Genomic DNA, 10996 nt, shown 5'->3' with positions numbered 1-10996 from the left:
GTCACTTCAGGCTCATTAAAAATCGAAGGTGACTAGAGTCATCTTTAGCTTTTTCTCGACTCTTAAAAATTGAAAAAGAAAGTTGTGTCAAAGCGTCATAAAATTTATTTTAATCGGAATAACGTCACTGTTCCCTCGTTGGTCTTAAGTTAAGAAAATGGAGTCTACCAATCAAGGATCCCCCCTTGGGGGAAATCCTAGCCCTTTCTCTTCTTGGGGAGATGTTGGTGCTCCACATATGGCTACATTGTCCCTTCCAGGACTCACAATTGGCCTGCCAGTATGGATTTTCTCGACCTCTGTCGTTCAAAACACCGTAATTCCTCAGCAATCCAATCAGAAACTAGATGAAGTTGCTCCCCCACCTTCTACTTCGTTTGTTTCTCCTCTCCTTCTTCCTCTTCGCTTGGTGAAGCTAATAAAAACCAAGAAACTGAGAAGAAGAAGAAAGGGAAGGAGAAGAAGAAGAAGAATCCAATAGCAAAAGGGGGCAACCGTGCATCGTTTGGTGAAAATCCACACACTACACCTTCCAAACCTAAATCTCCATGTGTCATTTGCAAGGGAGACCACTATCATCGAGATTGTCCCTAAATCCCACGGATCCTGAGGGACTGGTCTCCCTGCTTGCACAATCTAGTGTCTTCAACCTCTGACGATCATGTTGAGAGCACACCATCAACTAGTGAAAACGAATTCAATGGAAAAAATGGAAGATCTAAATTTCCTTGTAGACTATGTGAAGGCGATCATGCCCTCTACCGTTGTCCTTTTCTAGATGAAGCTAAAAGAGTCTTGGATAACCGTCCTACTTCACCATAGCGACTTCCTCCCGGATATAAGAAACTCTTGCCGAGTCCATCGCTAGTTGAAAATCCGACTGACACACCGCTGTTGTCGGTCGAAGCACCTATCATTGAAGATAGACCCTCTGAGTCCACACTGGACCAAGTCAACAGGTCGAGATGGCAGTCGACCTAGTCTTGTCTTCAGAAGGTCCACCTTCAGATGGTACTGTCACCAAAGAGAATGAGAATGACACCATTCAAATTCTTTTCATCAACACAGACTCCGATGAACATGGGGGAAATCTACCCATTCCTTTACCGTAGGAAGGAAGTTCATCAGAGATTTATATGGCCGTTTATTCAGTCCCACCTCCAAGCAATCTAGTCATTTCCTTCGATTAGAATCTACTAGGCAGACCCCGCCTACCATCTAATGTACCATTTTGAATCATAGTACAAGCTTACAGAATGATCATGGTTGGCACTATCATAGATGAAGGGGCTTCTATGAGTATCCTTGTTGTAGCTCTAACCCAGAAATATATGATAATGGAAATAAACCCAAAAACAATAAGATCAAAATAGATAGAAATGCTTCTTTATTATCAAACCCTTATGGTAGGGCAACACCATACATTCACTCCTTAAGGAAGGAGAGCACTCCACAAGCCATATGCATGTTCATACAAGAATACTTCTCTTCATCTTCATATCCTCCATGTGGAGTCTCTAGCCTCTATATAGGCCTCATACATACAATACCATGGGTTATTACCATGGTTCCCTCATACCATCAACTAATACCATGGGCCCATTACATTATTATTAACTACTTGTGGTCCCTTACATGACATGGATTAACCACCTTATTTATTACTATGGCCCATCCCATTATTACATTATTACCTTGGGTACCTCCCTTGGTACCCCATATTATCCCCCCTAGGTACATAACATTCCACCCCCCTAAACATGTTTCGTCCCCGAAACATGGGAAGAACATAAATAATAAGATCTACTCAAGAGAGTAGTCCACTGATACCATGCACGTGCATCTAGCCATCCAAGAGAAAGGTGAACCCTCGATCTCGCTGGTGCCTCGCTCGCTTGAGATGGAAGTTGACTGCGGTAGCTCTTCTGTGTGGATGTGTAATAGGTGGATCTTTGTTCCTCTCGATCTGTCCTGCGGGGTTTGTTGTCCATGTGGCTAATTGGTTGCCATCTTGATTGTTGTCTTGCTGGGTGGAAATGGAGCACCCATTCCATGGGGGGGTAATATGGGGTACCAAGGGAGGTACCCAAGGTAATAATGTAATAATGGGATGGGCCATAGTAATAAATAAGGTGGTTAACCCATGTTATGTAAGGGACCACAAGTAGTTAATGATAATGTAATGGGCCCATGGTATTAGTTGATGGTATGAGGAAACCATGGTAATGATGCATGGTATTGTATGTAGGAAGCCTATATAAGGGCTAGAGACTCCACATGAAGATGAAGAGGAGTATTCTTGTATGAACAGGCATATGGCTTGTGGAGTATTCTCCTTCCTTAAGGAGTGAATGTATGGTGTTGCCCTACCTCAAGGGTTTGATCAATAAAGAATCATTTCATATTATTTCTGGGTATATTTGCATTATCTTATGTTTTGATATCAGATATATAATATTTCTAGGTTAGATCTGCAACAAGTGGTATCAGAGCTACAACAATTGGTATCGGAGCACTTTCTTGGGCAAACCATGGAGAATTTTTTTTTTTTTTTTTTTTTGCAGGGATTTTTCGGCGGCGAGTTGCAGGTCAGATCTGTACGTTTTGGTGAATGATTTGTAGAATCTAATTGCAGATCTGTATTCCTTGTGAAAAAATACCCAAATTCAAAAAAAAAATCAGTTGAATCGGGGTCCGGATGAAGGAGATATCGCTGATCTAAAAATCAGTGGGGTTGCAGACAATTTTCAGGGCAGCGAGTTTTGCGGCGCAGATCTAGAAGTCCTGGTGCCAGATCTGCAAACTCTAATTGTAGATCTGGAATATTTGGGAAAAAACACATGATTTCAAAAAAAAAATCAGTCGAATCGGAGTTCGGATGAGGGAGATATCGCTGATTTAAAATCAGCTCTTTTTGCAGAAATTTTGGGTGACGCCGGGAGCGTAGCAGCGCAGATCTGAAATCTCAAGTGCCTGAATCAAGATTTCTACCACATGGGCAGATGCAGAATGATTGTTCCATTTCCAAAAACAGGTTATAATAGAGATTCTGAGCAATATTGACTAAACTGTGAACTTTTCACCAAGTGAGGAATTTTTCTCAAACCCTCTTCATGGAGATGCTATATTTTACAGGGAAAGATGATGGTCCTACTATTGAAGAATTCATACAAAGATACAAGCCTACACATGGGAAATTTTGGAAGGTTTCAATGACGCTTAATATGAGAGATGAGGTTAAAAAATGGTGGTTATCACTTGACCACAAGCAGATGACCAAACTTTCAGATGCAGAATATGAAAAAGTCTTTCTGGACAAATGGTCTCGGGCTAGAAAAAAGAAGAATAAGACACATAAGGGGTTAATTGCTACGGGTGTCTCCCTATTGCAGGTTCATGGATTCATTCAAAAGGAGAAGATCATTGTTTCTATCAATCCTAGTTGTAAACATAATTTTATCAGTATTAATTTGGCAAAAAAATTGCAAGTCCCAGCAAAACAAATTGAACATACACAGGTTGATAATGAGGATGTTCAAGTGTACAAGGATTTGAAGATTTCTATGGATAAATATGTGTTGCATGGTGATTTTTATGCTTCAGAGATGGATAATATGGATGTTTTTTTGGGATATCCTTGGATGGAATCCGTGGGTACTATCAATATTAATGTGCAGAAGAAATTCCTAAAGCTATGGTATAAAAAGAAGAAAATTACATTACAGGATATTTTCATCCATAAACAGGTAGAGCACATGGAGGCTGAAGCAGAAGATGCTCAAGGGACTGACATATCAGATGATGAGCCTTTGATGATCAACAATCAAACACAAACAGAGGCTGCAGAAGAAAAGGTTACAGGTGATGATACATCAGAGGAGGGCTCAGTGGTTGAAGTCATATTGAAAAAGAAGACACCACAACAGGCACCACAGCAGGGTGAAGTCAAGCAAAATCCATCGTGGGTTAAAACTTCAACATATCATCACCCACATCACCCCGCAAGACAATCAAGATGGAAACCAAGTCGTCACATGACGGATCGCGAGGAGAGAAGATCCACCCACTACACATCAACACAGAAGAGCGGCCACGGTCAACTTCCATCTCAAACGAGCGAGGCACCAGCGAGATCAAGGGTTCACATTTCTCTTGGATGGCTAGATGCACGTGCATGGTATCAGTGGACTACTCTTTTGAGTAGATCTTATTATTTGTGTTCTTCCCATGTTTCGGGGACGAAACATGCTTAGGGGGGTGGAATGTTATATACCTAGGGGGGATAATATGGGGTACCAAGGGAGGTACCCAAGGTAATAATGTAATAATGGGATGGGCCATAGTAATAAATAAGGTGGTTAACCCATGTCATGTAAGGGACCACAAGTAGTTAATAATAATGTAATGGGCCCATGGTATTAGTTGATGGTATGAGGAAACCATGGTAATGATGCATGGTATTGTATGTATGAGGCCTATATAAAGGCTAGAGACTCCACATGGAAGGATATGAAGAGAAGTATTCTTGTATGAACAGGCATATGGCTTGTGGAGTGTTCTCCTTCCTTAAGGAGTGAATGTATGGTGTTGCCCTACCTTAAGGGTTTGATATCAATAAAGAGAATCATTTATATCTATATTCAATCTTATTATTCTTGGGTTTATTTCTGTTATCATATATTTTTGGATTAGATCTGATACCACTTGTTGTAGCTCTGATACCACTTGTTGTAGCTCCGATACCAATTGTTGTAGCTCTGATACCACTTGTTGTAGCTCTGATACCAATTGTTGTAGCTCTGATACCAATTGTTATAGATCTAATCCAAAAATATACAATAGCGACTTCCTCCTGGATATAAGAAACTCTTGCTGAGTCCATCGCTAGTTGAAAATCCGACTGACACACCGTTGTTGTCGGTCAAAGCACCTATCATTGAAGATAGACCCTCTGAGTCCACACTGGACCAAGTCAACAGGTCGAGATGGCAGTCGACCTAGTCTTGTCTTCAGAAGGTCCACCTTCAGATGGTATTGTCACCAAAGAGAATGAGAATGACACCATTCAAATTCTTTTCATCAACACAGACTCCGATGAACATGGGGGAAATCTACCCATTCCTTTACCGTAGGAAGGAAGTTCGTCAGAGATTTATATGGCCGTTTATTCAGTCCCACCTCCAAGCAATCTAGTCATTTCCTTCGATTAGAATCTACTAGGCAGACCTCGCCTACCATCTAATGTACCATTTTGAATCATAGTAGAAGCTTACAGAATGATCATGGTTGGTACTATCATAGATGAAGGGGCTTCTATGAGTATCCTTTCCTCAACTTCTTGGAAAGTGCTTGGTTCACCATCGCTTCTGCCTGAGATTCAAAATCTAACAGGCTTCAACAAAGGAATCGGTCGACCATTAGGGATCATTCCAAATTTGCCTATAACTTTGAGAAGGAAAACCGTTCATATAAACGTGATGGTAGTCTAAGGGCCTTTAGATTACAATCTACTCCTTGGACGTGACTACATTTATAGCATGGGAGCTATTGTTTCCTCACTCTTTCGAGTGATGTGTTTTCCACATGAAGGCAGAGTGGTCCAGCTTGTAAACCAGCTTTCATTCCCTGGTTCAAACACAACTATCAGTCAAATTCCATCCCTAACTGGTCTTTTTGCACAAGGAATGTCTCATCAATCTCCAGTCCATCCACCTGATGAGCGCGAGTGATTCGGTGATTATCACTGAAACACAAGAGGCATGCGCCCTAGTCTGCTTCGGCAGAAAAACCCCAGATATAAGGTAGGTTTCCACGTAGGAATATGACTAGTCTGACAATCCTGTCCGTTTAGGAAAATGGATCAGTCTGGAAAAGGATTCCTCCGTCAAAGGTCATGTGATTGGCACTGACAACAGTCACCTTTGTCCATTTCGATGGACATCGCCAAGGAAGTGTTTTATCTACGATGCGGGTGGAACAATCTTGCTAATGCAAGAACTTCCATATGGTGACCTGGAAACTCTACTTTATACCTGGGGGCATGCAAACCTTTTTGCATGCAAGTGAAAAGTGACCATTTATTTTCTTAGTTTGTAGGCTCTCAACCCTTTAAACTCATAGGTTGGTCGTTCCTAGCTTGCATAATGAAAGGCTCAAGAGCAAAGTTTCGAATGGGGCAAGCTCCCTAAAAAATGAACCTATCGATGAGACATCCTTATTATATGACTGGCATGAGCAGTTTTACGCAAAGTTCAAGCTTGTTAAATAATAAACCTAGCCACGAGCAGTTTTACGCGAAGTTCAAGCTCATTAAAAAATAAACCTAGCAATGAGCAAATGTTCCCCCAGAATTTAAGCTCAATAAAAAAAATGAACCCACCTTCGGTAAATAACCATTGCGATCGCATAATTATCAGCTTTTGAACCTTGGTCATGTTCTTACCATCACCTCCACTCTTTTTTAGCTGATCATACACCTCCATTTGATTGTTTACCCTTTTGAGGAACAACTGCGCTGAGTGATTCTATTAGCCACCTTCTTTACTCTGCTGTGATTGAAAAGTTCCAAACCTTACCTAGAACCAGTTTCTGTCCAGAAACATCACTCGTTCCTAAAAAAAAAAAAACGAGTCTCCTTTAAGCTCTTTTCATCTGACTTGTAAAATATGAAAAGATTGTCGAGCAATTGGCCTCTCTGGCTCGTTAAAATGATTGGAAGTGCTATCCCTCCTCTAGATTTTAATCTTTTTGGACCCGAGGGATTATTACACAAAAAGATCGAGTGCTTGTCTTGTTCGGCTCGTTAAAAATATCAAAAAGTCATCCCTTTTGTATTATTTTACACTTTTTCGGACTTAAGGGATTACATTACAAAAAAGGACCACTAGAGTTGCCTTTACGTCTCTTTTTAGACTCTCTAAAATTGAAAAGGACCGAGTTATATTTGTCGTTAGACTCGTTAAAACAATAGCGACATACTTGTCCATGCAGACAAGAACGAGTTTCACTGTCTCTAGGCTCGTTAAAACATAGCGATAGGTTTGCCCGAAGGGCAAATTATAGAACAAGCATATGTTATCCTCCTCAAGTTTGACAAAAATAAAGAGGTACTGGTCAGCAATGACTGGGAAGAAAGGGAAGAAAACTTGAATAGCTTCATTGGTAGCAGGTCGCTCTTGGACATGACACTTTCACTCCGTCACCATGATTGAGTCGGGTTGGGTTATTCCGTTCACCGGTCATATCACCATTGGTCCACCGTACCATCCATTTTTGGGGTTAACGCTACCAATCCATTTCAGTGTCGCCGATATGTTCAAGAGAAGTCGCTTAGAGAATTCACCAACCTAGATAACGTCTCATCCGTTGTAATACCTTCACTCTCCATTTTTCATGGCCGCCACCCTGAACCTTGTATCATTAGATCGTTTTCACCTCCACAAAATCATTTGCTCCATTCCGTGTCATAGATGTGGGATTCATTAAGGCCCTCCTACGACGGGTCACTTCTTGTCAACATCAGCTCATTATCCAAGAAATTGACTTAGGAACAACCCTTTCAGTACTTTGAAGCTTGCATGCCTCAATGGCAAGTTTCTCACTTCCGGTGACAGGTTTACATCAATGGCCTTCGACTGAAAGATTTTACGTGGTGTTCGACATCAACTCATGTATTCACACCACGTGAATTGTACTGCAGTACCTTGAGGGTCATTATCATTATCGGTGATTCCTCTCACGCCTGTTAATAGCTTACATCATTGGCTGGTAATTAGGCGATGTCTTTCCATGTTCAACATCAGAACATCTTTTCACATGGATCGACTTGTACTTCAGGCGAAGATTGAATGAGTTTGAAGACCCCAGATCTAGTTTCATCCATCCGGGTTGCGATATATTCAGGAAAATAAAGACATCAAATGTACATCACAACTGCACAAATAATCATCCAAACTAAAGGATGATGGTTATACCAGAATCATCAGTCTGCCACACAAACGATTGTCTGTCTTATGTACATGAAAATGCATTTATAAAGCTGAGCATGGGAATGCCTGCCTTAGCTAGATCATGAAAATATTATGAAGATAATGTATTGTATTGTATCTTATTACAGGTCACCTTCCAGTTCGAGAAACCTTAGATCCTCATTATAAAGCATTTCACCCGATATCAAAATATTTACGACCTCATGCTTTAGGGGGCAACTGTTTTAGACATATTTGGGAATTGCAACCCCAATCACATATGTCCATAAACCAAGGGCTTCTGAACCCTTAAAAGTGTTGTTTCATACTCTAAAGGAACAAGGTCAGCTGATTACATCATTTCTCAGAAGTTCTCCCTGAAAAACTACTCAGAACTGGTCAAAACTGGACCATACAGACTGCTCCATGCATAGGGTGTGATGCATCTCACCTATTACACATGGGTGGGTGCAATGCATACTAGAAAGCCCTTCTGTAGGGTGCGATGAGTGAGAGCAGACAAATGGCAGAAGCAGTTTGCTAGGTGGAAACCCATAGAATCTTCTAGAAACCGCTCATATGACACTTGCCTCTCTGAATTCGCCGAGGGATGAGTAAGAGATCATGAAATCTCTAAGTGGAACTAAGAACTATCAGTGAAATGACACTAATCAAAATCCCAGAAGCTGACTCACTCTCCTGTAAACATCTATATATGAATCCCTCATCTTAGAGATCTAAGGGCTAGAATTTGTAATTTGCAAGGAAGTGTTGTTGGTTTCTCTTTGAAGACATTGTTGGGTGATCTTGGTTTGTATGAGGTGAAGAGGGCTTTCATGCTGGGACGATGATGCTGGATCAGATAGCTTGGTTATAATCCTCTCTTCTACTACTTCTATCAATAAAGCTATTTTAGTTTTCCTCCGTATGCTTGTATATTTTTGAATCTTGTATTTGTATATGCATTTATATGGTTAATGTACATCTGATCCTACATTGTTTATGGTTATAGATCTCTATGCTTTGATGGTATTTTGCTGCCTTGACTCTACAGGTGTTCTTTGAAGCAGGACAAGTGAGAAAGGAGTGGCGAAAGCTCTATCAAGGGAGAGAGGAAATGAGTAAGGAGACTAGCGAAAGACTGAGGTTGGTACTCTCTGCTTCTCTCTCATCTATCTCTCATAAAGGAAAACACAAGTAACTTTAGTTTGTTTGTTTCTAAGATAGCTACCCGTCTTAGTGGGACTAGCAACTCTGAATGAACACTAGTTTTCCCGATAACACATATGTCCAGAAATAGCCCAAAATTGCCTCAAAGAGTGTGACATGTGTGCCATGATAGATGAGTTGTCTCAAAACCCATGACAAATGCTCAAAAATAGTAATGAAATTGATTGCCCAAGAAGTGTCATGCCAAATCATCGAAATCCCCCTGCACAAGAGAATACCCCTACCAAAATGGGGCGTGAAATCCAATGCAAATTTTATTAAAATAAATTAGACGGGTTAGGTGGGCTTATGAACTATGTGTTTGCTCTTTTTCTCCAACAAATATAATAATAATGCTTAAGGAAAAGGATCGCACACATAAATTATCTACATTATACAATAGGGAAATCGTAATTAGAGAATCCCTTAGGGAATAAACATCTCTAATAATTCTTAACCTATGAATTAAATGCCTTCAACTCTTCCCTTAATATCTTCACTAGGTGAAAACCACCTTGGTACACGTATAAGACTCTCACTACTCCATCTAAAACCTTCTTAGGTTCACCAAGCCATTTCTCCCATGATTGTGTAGTTTAATTCTTCTTTTACTATTTTCAACACTTCTCCCTCCTAGAATGGCACCTTGGAGTCACTTTGTACTTACCTTGAAAACAATAAAATGAATATGAACCCCTCTTACTACTATAGTTCATACTTAAATCAAGTATTTCCAAGATTCATAGTAAATTTGTTTCGTTGTCTATAAGCTTATTTTATAGAATGAATAGGATTCTTGATAACCATTAAGAATTTTTATGAGACAATGGAACACCTAGTTCACCAGCTTCGTCTCCACGAGTGTGGATAAGTTTTGAATGAATGAAACCATAATTAAGTTCACTAGTATCATTTTTTCCTTCATCAATGTCAACAACTTGTTTGTTAACATCTTGTTTCTTGACAAATTACTTACTAACAATTTTTTGTCATTAATAACCATTGACATCAATAAGCCTCCCATTCATAAATTTATTTTTCAATGTTGATAATTATCTTTTTAACATAAACTCTTGAAATTTTCTATTTTATTCCCTTAAACTAATCATTCTACCTTAAAACTAAATATCTTTTTTATTCCATTTATCTTTTTTCTTCCTCCTAATTTGAATTTTGAATCACATCTATTCTTACAACTCCAATAACTTCACCACATTTTCTTTATTTTTTATTCTTCCATAGATATAAATATAAAATATCAATAATTCACATGAATAGCACATTCTACTCGAGAATATTCTATTTTTTGTTCTTATTCATTACTAACCCAATTGAATCCTTATTAGTACAATGTCGACACCATATTACAACGAACAACAAAATATATCAACTACATCATAACTTTTACATCAAATTATATCAAGAACAGTATAACTCGTATACCGTGATCCATAGGCCAGAAAATATACTATATAGATGTATACCATAGGAACAAATATCTCGTTTATGAGAGCAGAAGTCATTTAACTTATCTCCTTTATAGAAATAATAAATAAACGAAAGCCCCATTAGTGAGTCAAAAGTAGATTAATTAATAAGTTTTTATTATCTATATTTTTAAATAAAGATGTAAGGATAATGAGTAATTTTTTAAATAGTGATTCGAATATTGTCGGGCTCAACTTTACCAAAAAGTTTCTCGAAAATTTTGTTTGGACAAAACCATCCGAAGATTATAAAAGAATGCAAATGATCCTTGAATTAAGTAAACAAACTTTGACTAAATACATTGTTATGGAGTTTGCAAATGATCCTTGAAT

Source organism: Pinus tabuliformis, chromosome J (assembly GCF_031772625.1).
Source record: "Pinus tabuliformis cultivar Carrire ecotype Pingquan chromosome J, CPIR1, whole genome shotgun sequence".
Lineage (NCBI taxonomy): Eukaryota > Viridiplantae > Streptophyta > Pinopsida > Pinales > Pinaceae > Pinus > Pinus tabuliformis.
Note: the sequence above shows the minus strand (reverse complement) of the source record.